Here is a 10,454-nt window from a genome sequence, read left to right on the forward strand (position 1 = left end):
TGCTTTCACTGACCTCCTCTCAGGTGCACTGTGCAGGGCTCAGTCAGTCGGCTCCAGCTTGGTGGCTCTGGTTTTATCCTATAGTCTCCTGTCCACAGTCCACACAAGTCTGACTTTTCCCATGACCCCCATCCTGCCGGTGCTCCCACTCTTGACTCCTCTCCAGACTCCCTCAGAGACTGCAGACATGCTACAGGAGATGGTCAGAGACTGCAAACTTGATGGAAGAGCTCAATGCAGCATCACCAGTGCCCATCAAATGCAGCCTCACTGTGCCCACCAATGCAGCCTCACTGTGCCCACCAATGCAGCCTCACTGTGTCCATCAAATGCAGCCTCACTGTGTCCATCAAATGCAGCCTCACTGTGTCCATCAAATGTAGCTTTACTGTGGCATGAATGCAGTCTCACTGTGCCCATCATTGCAGCCCCTCCTGTGCCCCATGTCCCAGTCTGCAGTCCCTGTCTGTGGGAAGGTGTGTTGTTGATGCTCGGTACGGTACCTTGCATGCCAGCAGGATATCCATGACGGCTAGCAGCAGGCAGGGTCTGTTCTCGTTTTGGATGGGGACGGTGCTCCTTCCAGAGGATCTGTCTGCTGTGAGATGGAGCGGTCCCTGGCCACCTGGACCTTCAGCCGTCCTCATTTTCTAGCCCCAGTCAGCCTGTCCTCTGGTCCTGGGGAAGTGGAGAGTACTGGGTGGGAGTTGGAGAGAAGGGGGAGCAAAGAGTACTGGCGGGGTTGGAGAACACATGGGTGGGGGCAAAGAGCGAGGGGGAGTGGAGATCACAGGGGTGGGGAGCAGAGAGCGCTGGGGGGGAATTTGAGAGCACTGGGGGGGCCAATAAGAGCAGGGGTAGAGAGCACGGTAGGCTGAGAGCACTGGGGAGGCTAAGAGTGTGGGGTGGTGAAGAGCACTGGGGGGGGGGGGGCAGAAGAGTGTGGTGGTGGAGGAGAGCACTGGGGGAGGGCAGGAGAGTGTGGTGGTGGAGGAGAGCACTGGGGGGGGGGAGGGGGCAGGAGAGTGTGGTGGTGGAGGAGAGCACTGGGGGGGGCAGGAGAGTGTGGTGGTGGAGGAGAGCACTGGGGGGGGCAGGAGAGTGTGGTGGTGAAGGAGAGCACTGGGGGGGGGGGGGCAGGAGAGTGTGGTGGTGGAGGAGAGCACTGGGGGGGGGCAGGAGAGTGTGGTGGTGGAGGAGAGCACTGGGGGGGCAGGAGAGTGTGGTGGTGGAGGAGAGCACTGGGGGTGGGGCAGGAGAGTGTGGTGGTGGAGGAGAGCACTGAGGGAGGGCAGGAGAGTGTGGTGGTGGAGGAGAGCACTGGGGGGGGGGGCAGGAGAGTGTGGTGGGGGAGGAGAGCACTGGGGGGGGCAGGAGAGTGTGGTGGTGGAGGAGAGCACTGGGGGGGCAGGAGAGTGTGGTTGTGGAGGAGAGCAATGGGGGGGGCAGGAGAGTGTGGTGGTAGAGGAGAGCAATGGGGGGGGGGCAGGAGAGTGTGGTGGTGGAGGAGAGCACTGGGGGGGGGCAGGAGAGTGTGGTGGTGGAGGAGAGCACTGGGGGGGGCAGGAGAGTGTGGTGGTGAAGGAGAGCACTGGGGGGGGGGGTCAGGAGAGTGTGGTGGTGAAGGAGAGCACTGGGGGGGGGGCAGGAGAGTGTGGTGGTGGAGGAGAGCACTGGGGGGGGGGCAGGAGAGTGTGGTGGTGGAGGAGAGCACTGGGGGGGCAGGAGAGTGTGGTGGTGGAGGAGAGCACTGGGGGTGGGGCAGGAGAGTGTGGTGGTGGAGGAGAGCACTGAGGGAGGGCAGGAGAGTGTGGTGGTGGAGGAGAGCACTGGGGGGGGGGGGGCAGGAGAGTGTGGTGGGGGAGGAGAGCACTGGGGGGGGGCAGGAGAGTGTTGTGGTGGAGGAGAGCACTGGGGGGGCAGGAGAGTGTGGTTGTGGAGGAGAGCAATGGGGGGGGGGCAGGAGAGTGTGGTGGTAGGGGAGAGCAATGGGGGGGGGCAGGAGAGTGTGGTGGTAGAGGAGAGCAATGGGGGGGGGGGCAGGAGAGTGTGGTGGAGAGCACTGGGGGGGGGGGGCAGGGAGCACAAGGTGAACTGGGGACAGTAATATAAGTTGGATAGGAGAATTGGCAGGGGGGCCCCCTGCAGCCCCCCCCCCATCCTCCTATCCCCAGGCTCTATCTGCAGCATCTCCTCCTATGGATAAAACGCTGGCTGGCTGTGTACGGCGGCCGCTCTGTAACATGGCCCGCCCCCCCAGACCGGCTCGTGTGATAGGCGGAACGTTGATTCTCTCTACTATCACACAAGCAGGTCTGGGGGGGGGGGGCATGTTACAGAGCGGCCGCCGAACACAGAGGCAGCCAGCTCTGTGATCCAGAGGAGAGAGCAGCCGCCGGCGGACTCAGTAAAACAAATGCAGCATGGCGGCTGCAACACCTTGGGGATTCCAGGGGGGGGGGGGCACTTGACCCCCCTTGCCCCCTGCTGTGGACGCCCATGGCCCTAGTATATGAATGGGGACCTTGGATTGTGGGCTCCTTGAGGGTAGAGACCAATGTGAGTGTGCAATGTAGAGGGATAGGGGTAGACACTCACTCAGGATGAACTGGATGGACTAGTGTCTTTATTCAACCTTACTAACTATGAAACTATGAAATATGTAATTGCTTAAAAGTTTTTTCTTTTAGCTGGACATTCTTTAACTAATTTCCAATTATGACATTTCTCTCCTACATGTAAAATCATATTTTTTTTGCTAGAAAATTACTCAGAACCCCTAGCGAATAAAATGGTGGGTGTTAACATTTTTCATGTCACACGGTATTTGCACAGCGTTTTTTTGTAATGCCAATTTTTTTGAAAAAGTACACTTGAATGAATTTGAGTGCACACAAGCACAATAAAATGCCCATTTTTGGGCAAAATATAAAAGATGTTATTTTGAGTAAATAGATACCTAACATGTCATGTTTTAAAACTACATTTGCCTGTGGATTTGCAACAAACGACAGTACCTACAAATCTCTACAGGTGACGCTTTAAACAACTTTACAGGGAACCAGTTTAGCGTTACACAGGTGGTGTGGACATGATACCTCACATGTGTGGTGTGATTGCCGTTTATGCATACGCGTGGCACCGACGTGTGCGTTCACCTTTGCACGTGAGTACGGTGGAAGACGGGGGTGCTTTCAATTTTTTTTTTATATTTTATTATTTATATTTATTTTATTTGAATTGTTTTATTTTTACACTGTCTCTACTGTAGCACCCTGGAGTTTAGGCAGGGAGCTCTTCACAATTTTACTTGCCAGGAGTAGTTATTTTGGTTGATTGTTAGAGATCTATTGATTTCTCCTAAGTTTGGCCTTGTTACACTTTTCTCTTCTACCAATAGGTGGCTGGGCACTTGATAGTACTAGATATGAAAAGGGCAACCCAAGGTAGATTAAGAGTATATGGGGTATCTCAGCCAATGGGCAGGGGTTTTCTTGAATCCCTTGGCCTGCTGGGAGCACCTATATATTTGGGTGGAGTCAGGTGATCAGTGTTCTGTTCCACCTGGACGGCTGTCTGGGTGGACGTGTGTCATGTTGCCCCGGGCTGTTAGGCCGGAGTTTGGGCCTATCCTGAACACATCTGGCTGCTAGTCTGTCTGAGGGCCTATCCAGAAGCAAGAAAGCAGCGCAGGGTTGGGATTACGGCTTGCAGTCCAACCAGAAGTGACGGTTGTGCCGGATGGAGAACCTGTTGTGGTCGGAGGTAGAGGGGAAGCTGTCACCAATAAGGGACCATCCGCCTTATTACCAGGGACCACAGTGAGTAACAGAAGCAAGTACCGGAGCAGCATTCTCACCAAACTGGAACGGTGTAGAATCGGGAAACTTCAGTGGGTATCAAGCCAGGGACCCAGCCAGCAGAGGTGGCGCTTGCAGAGCAGCCTTGTGTGCCAAGCCAGGGACCGAGCAGGCCAGTTGGGTGAAGCTTGAGAAGTATCTGTGAGTGCCAAGCTAGGGACCCAGCAGAGAAGCGGGGGTGACGCTTGAGGAAGATACTACAGTGAAGATTGGAGGAGCTCAAGGGATTCAGTGGCAGGGAATCGGAGGGTCTAGTGAGAGACCGGGAGCTCAATGGACTGAAGAACTATAAGGTGACGTTGTAGTGAAGGTGAAAGAACTGTTACGTTTTGTGTTAGGAACTGTTAAAGACTGTTGCCATAGGAGACAACAATTGGCTGTCCTATTGAAGTCTCTGGGTCTGCTAATTGAACTTGCAGCTACTCAAGGCTGTCCTGGCCCTAACCCTCTTTCCCCCATAAAAGTTTGTAAGCAAAATAAACATCTCTTTTGCATTTAAGAAATGTCTGGTGCCCAATAACTTCCACCTTGCACCCACTGTGCCTCACAACCCACTACATACAGAAGGATGTCAGCTCTCTCTGGCTTTGGAGGTTCTCATTAGACTGAAGGAGGCTGGAGACCTTGCTACACTACATGTTTTTTTGATCACTTTTCTGGTTGTCACTAGTGATGGCCGAACGGTTCGCCCGGCGGTCGTTTTGCGGCGAATTTCGGCTGTTCGCGGTCCGCCTGTTCGGTGGACTATTGGCGCCGTTCGCCCGGCGGACTTCCGTGTTTACTGTGTAAAAGAACTTTGACCTATGATGACACATCCATCATGGGGTACAGGACAGCCAATTGAGACATTACAGCACATGGACACTTGGACATTCCCCCTAACTTATAAATACACCTGATCCGGCGGCCATTTTACATTCTTTCTTCTGTCACTATAGGGAGAGGTTGCTGTGTGGAGCAGGGAGAGATTGCAGTGACCCAAATCACTAGCTATTTGGTACACAAAAGTTATTTTCAGGACTGGTATAGGTGTTAAGTGTATATAGGTTTGCTGTGCTACTGATTGTTGCAGCAGCCTGAGTGTCTTTTGTCAGTTTAGAGAAAGGGACAGGACGGTGTGTCTGCTGTAGGGACAGTCAGTGTAGTCATTAGCTGTTACTATCAGGTCCACAAAAGTGCTATTCCAGTTATTGTTCCAGTAGCCTCTGTTTTGTCAGTTTATATAGGGACAGGCAGGAAGCAGTGTGTGAGGCAGTGAGGGTCAGTTTAATCAGTAGCTGTTACTATATTAGGTCCACAAAGGTTCTTTTCAGGACTGGTATCATTGGTATGGTATAAGGCTTGTACACGTATAATATTCTTTCTTCCAAATATAGAAAGAATATTATACTTGACTACTGCCCTTCTGCTGCAGTCTGTTAATCATTCACAACCTACTTGTTCCACAAAGCTCCTTATAAGGACTGGTACTAACCTGGTGTAGGGTGCTATAGTACATAGGGTTGAGTGAGGTAAAGTCTGCCATTCTATAAGGACTGGTATAGGTCCACAATACATAGGGTTGAGGTGCACTACTGCTGACCGCTGCCCTATACTGCAGCAGTCCTTCATCGGTATAGGGACTGACGTACAGTCTGCTAATCACTCACACACAACCTACTTGTTCCACAAAGGTCCTTATAAGGACTGGTAACTTGGTCTGTCTAGGGTGCTACAGTACATAGGGTTGAGTGAAGTACAGTCTGCCAATTCTATAAGGACTGGTATAGGTCCACAATACATAGGGTTGAGGTGCACTACTGCTGACCACTGCCCTATACTGCAGCAGTCCTTCATCGGTATAGGGACTGACGTACAGTCTGCTAATCACTCACACACAACCTACTTGTTCCACAAAGGTCCTTATAAGGACTGGTAAGGTATAGGGTACTACAGTACATAGGGTTGAGTGAGGTACAGTCTGCCATTCTATAAGGACTGGTATAGGTCCACAATACATAGGGTTGAGGTGCACTACTGCTGACCGCTGCCCTATACTGCAGCAGTCCTTCATCGGTATAGGGACTGACGTACAGTCTGCTAATCACTCACACACAACCTACTTGTTCCACAAAGGTCCTTATAAGGACTGGTAAGGTATAGGGTACTACAGTACATAGGGTTGAGTGAGGTACAGTCTGCCATTCTATAAGGACTGGTATAGGTCCACAATACATAGGGTTGAGGTGCACTACTGCTGACCGCTGCCCTATACTGCAGCAGTCCTTTATCGGTATAGGGACTGACGTACAGTCTGCTAATCACTCACACACAACCTACTTGTTCCACAAAGGTCCTTATAAGGACTGGTAAGGTATAGGGTACTACAGTACATAGGGTTGAGTGAGGTACAGTCTGCTATTCTATAAGGACTGGTATAGGTCCACAATACATAGGGTTGAGGTTCACTACTGCTGACCGCTACCCTATACTGCAGCAGTCCTTCATCAGTATAGGGACTGACGTACAGTCTGCTAATCACTCACACACAACCTACTTGTTCCACAAAGGTCCTTATAAGGACTGGTAAGGTATAGGGTACTACAGTACATAGGGTTGAGTGAGGTACAGTCTGCCATTCTATAAGGACTGGTATAGGTCCACAATACATAGGGTTGAGGTGCACTACTGCTGACCGCTGCCCTATACTGCAGCAGTCCTTCATTGGTATAGGGACTGACGTACAGTCTGCTAATCACTCACACACAACCTACTTGTTCCACAAAGGTCCTTATAAGGACTGGTAAGGTATAGGGTACAACAGTACATAGGGTTGAGTGAGGTACAGTCTGCCATTCTATAAGGACTGGTATAGGTCCACAATACATAGGGTTGAGGTGCACTACTGCTGACCGCTACCCTATACTGCAGCAGTCCTTCATCGGTATAGGGACTGAGAGTTTTGTCACAGGGTCATTTAAAAAATGACAGGCAGAGGAAGAGGCAGGCCCTTCTGCAGAGGTGGTAGGGGTAGGGCAGGAGCAACAGGCTTGAGCCAAAGTGGGAAGTTGCAGAAGGTGCGTTCAATTACTTTAAAGGACGCACCAGACTTGGTTGAGTGGCTCACTCAGCCTTACTCTTCTGCACCCTCCTCATCCTCTCGATCTGCACCCTCTTCTTCACTCTCTGCTATGTGCACCCCCAAAGCCACTACCACCAACAACACCACCACCACCACCACATACCTTCCGCTTGAGTCACAGGAATTATTTTCCGATCCATATCAAGACATTTCTGATGCGCAGCCACTCTTGGTATTGGATCAGGAAGAGGAGGTAGCAACAACCGCTACTCAGCAGTCTGACGACAGTACCCAGATCAGCCCAAGGTGGAGGTTGGTCCCCAATGTTGCTGCCTACTCCGAGATCTCTACTTATAGAGGTGGAGAAGGTGACATTGACGATGACGTGTCTAGTGATGTCACGTGGGTGCCCACAAGAGAGGAAGAGGAGGGGAGTTCAGAGGGAGATATGGACCAGCAGATAGGGAGGAGAAGCAGGAATAACTTACATTGCACAGGAGGGACAAAGCAGACTGCAAATTTATCAGGAGCGAGTCATCGACCATGTACGGTCACATCTGGCGCTCCCAGGACACCGGCACATGGCTCCGCAGTGTGGCCTTTTTTTAACGTGTCCGCTGCTGACAATAGCGTTGCCAACTGCAATCTTTGTAGTCAACGCATTAGTCGCGGTAAGCCCAACACTCACCTAGGGACGACCGCCTTAAGAAGGCACATGAGCAGCCATCACCGAGCCGAGTGGGAGCAACGGAACACACAAAGCCACACTCCAGGCTCTCACCGTCCAGCCTCGTCTTCTACTTCTCCTCCTCACAATTGTCTTCCACTCCACCTTCCATCACGCCAAGCTCACGTTTTTCTGCAAAAAGGCAGGCTTCCGTGGGCCTAATGTTCGAGCGTAAAAAAAATGATGACGCCGGATAACCCTCTTGCCCAACAGTTGACGGCTGGCTTGTCAGAACTCATAGCCCGCCAACTACTTCCATATAAACTGGTGGACTCTGAGGCCTTTCGCAAATTTGTGGCCATTGGAACACCACAATGGAAGGTCCCAGGAAGGAAGTATTTCTCAGAGAAGGGCATCCCAGAGCTATATGGCCATGTTCAGCGGCAAGTGTATGTATCTGTCACGTACCTGGTGGTTGAGCCCACGGATGCTGGGAGCGGCTACTCGTATTCCTCCGGCTCAGGAACTCCTGGTAGAGGATACAGAGGTTCTAGAGCGCGGAAGGGGCACAAGTGCCAAGCAGGACACAGGTGTAAAGCTCCGGGTGCAGGAGAGGAGCAGATGCAGCAGGAACAGCGACCAGCAGGCGATGAGATCGGCAGAAGACGCACACGCTGGAGCAGCGGGGAAGGTGTTCTGTAGTACGGCTCCTCACGACAGACCCGTAAGCAGGTAAGGCAGGATACCGGAAGACTGGCACAGCAGACTGGATAAAGTGGTGAACAAGCCGGGTCAGGAACAGGCAGGCAGGTAGGTACCGAATCAACAGGCAGAAGAATCGTCAGACAAGCCGGGGTCGGAGGCAGGCAGCAAACAAGGGGTCGTCAGGATAAGCCGGGTCACAGGAACGAGCAAGTAGTAAGCAGGAGCAGAGGGGTCACGACAGGAACGCTGTAGACCGGACAGCAAGGAGGCAAGGCAACAGGTCCCCTTAAGTAACCCCTTTGGCGCCAAGGGCCGTCACGGCGCGCTCCCGCGCGCGCTCCCGCGTGCACGGGCACGCCCGCGCATGCACGTGCGCCCGCGCGCGCTCCCGCGGATCCGCGAGCGCCCAGCAACACCAGCGCGCACCCGCGTGCGCCCAATAGCACTAACGCGCACCCGCGTGCGCCCATCAGGACATCTGCGCACCCGCGTGCGCCCATCAGGACATCTGCGCACCCGCGTGCGCCCACCAGGACATCTTACGTTAGCGCGCACCCGCGTGCGCCCACCTGCGTTGGCGCGCACCCGCGTGCGCCCACCTGCGTTAACGCGCACCCGCGTGCGCCGACCGACATTCATAACAGGGGCTTTGCAGCCCAAACCTTCAGTAGCAGACAGATGGCTGGGCTGACCTTCTTGACAGTATCTCTGGCACACAGTGTCGGTGCCAAGATACATCTGACCACAGACAAGTGGTCTAGCAAACACGGGCAGGGAAGGTATATCACTTTTACTGCCCACTGGGTGAACCTTCTGACGGCCGTCAAGCATGTAACCCGTGGCACCCGTGTAGATTTGGTTTTACCGCCACGGATTGCATGCAGGCCTGACTCTTCTTCTCCTCCTCCTCCTACTCCATCCTCCTCCCTCTCCTCCTCGGCTGACTCCTCCTTTTCCGCTGCTAGTGTCTCTTCCGCTGCGCAGCCCAAGCTCCCCAGAACCTATTCGACATGCCAGGTGAGACGTTGCCATGCCGTGCTGCGTCTGTTGTGCCTGGAAGCCAAGAGCCACACTGGCCCGGCACTCCTTTCAGCTTTGCGTTCACAGGCAGATCAGTGGCTGACACCGCTCAATTTGACAGTTGGTAAAGTGGTGTGTGACAACGGTGCCAATCTGCTTAGCGCATTGAAAGAGGGCAAAATCACGCATGTGCCATGCATGGCACACGTCTTAAATTGGTCGTGCATGATTCGTTGTCAAATACCCTGGGGTCCAGGACATCTTGCGGCAGGCAAGGAAAATCTCGGCCCATTTCAGAAGATCTTACACGGCCATAGCTCGCCTTGCTGACATTCAGTGGCGACACAATCTGCCGGTCAGACGTCTTATTTGCGATTGCCCGACGCGATGGAACTCAACCTTCTATATGCTTGATAGGCTGCTCCAGCAGAAACGTGCAGTTAACGTCTACCTGTATGAACTCTGCGGCAGAACAGGTTCTGGGGAGCTGTTTTTTTTTTCACCGTGCCAGTGGCTGCTCATGTGCGACGCATGCAGACTTCTGCGCCCATTTGAGGAGATCACCAAACTGGTCAGTCGCAGCCATGACGCCATCAGTGACATGGTACCTTATGCCTTCTTTATGGAGCGTGCATTGCGTCGTGTCATTGATCAAGCTGTGGAGGAGCAGGAGTGGGAAGATGAGGAAGTCGCAATGCTGGATGAATTCCCAGGGGGGGCTACTCTATCTGAGACAAGTCAACAACAGGAGTCTGAAGAGGAGTCAGAGGAGGATGGTGCCGGGGCGGATGAGGAGGAGCAAGAAGAGCATGCTTTAAACCTTTCTGGGATCCCTGTTGTGCGTGGATGGGGAGAGGAGAATGAAGAGGACGACATTATCCTGGATGATGAGCAGGAGCCAGGCCACCACACCGCTTCCACTTTAGTGCAAATGGGGGCCTTCATGCTCCAGTGTTTTAATAGGGACCCCCGTATAAAAAGCATAAGGGTCAAGGACCAGTACTGGGTGGCAACGTACTTAGACCCCCGGTACAAACACAAAATGGCGGAAATGTTACCGCCGTCACAGAGGGCTGGCAGAATGGAGCACTTCCAGGCCTTGCTTCGAGAAATGCTGCATTCTACCTTTGCGTGCGCTGGC

This window comes from Lithobates pipiens, unplaced genomic scaffold, assembly GCF_037356315.1.
Source record: "Lithobates pipiens isolate NorthernLeopardFrog02 unplaced genomic scaffold, aLitPip1_a1.2 Scaffold_23, whole genome shotgun sequence".
NCBI classification, from domain to species: Eukaryota; Metazoa; Chordata; class Amphibia; order Anura; family Ranidae; genus Lithobates; species Lithobates pipiens.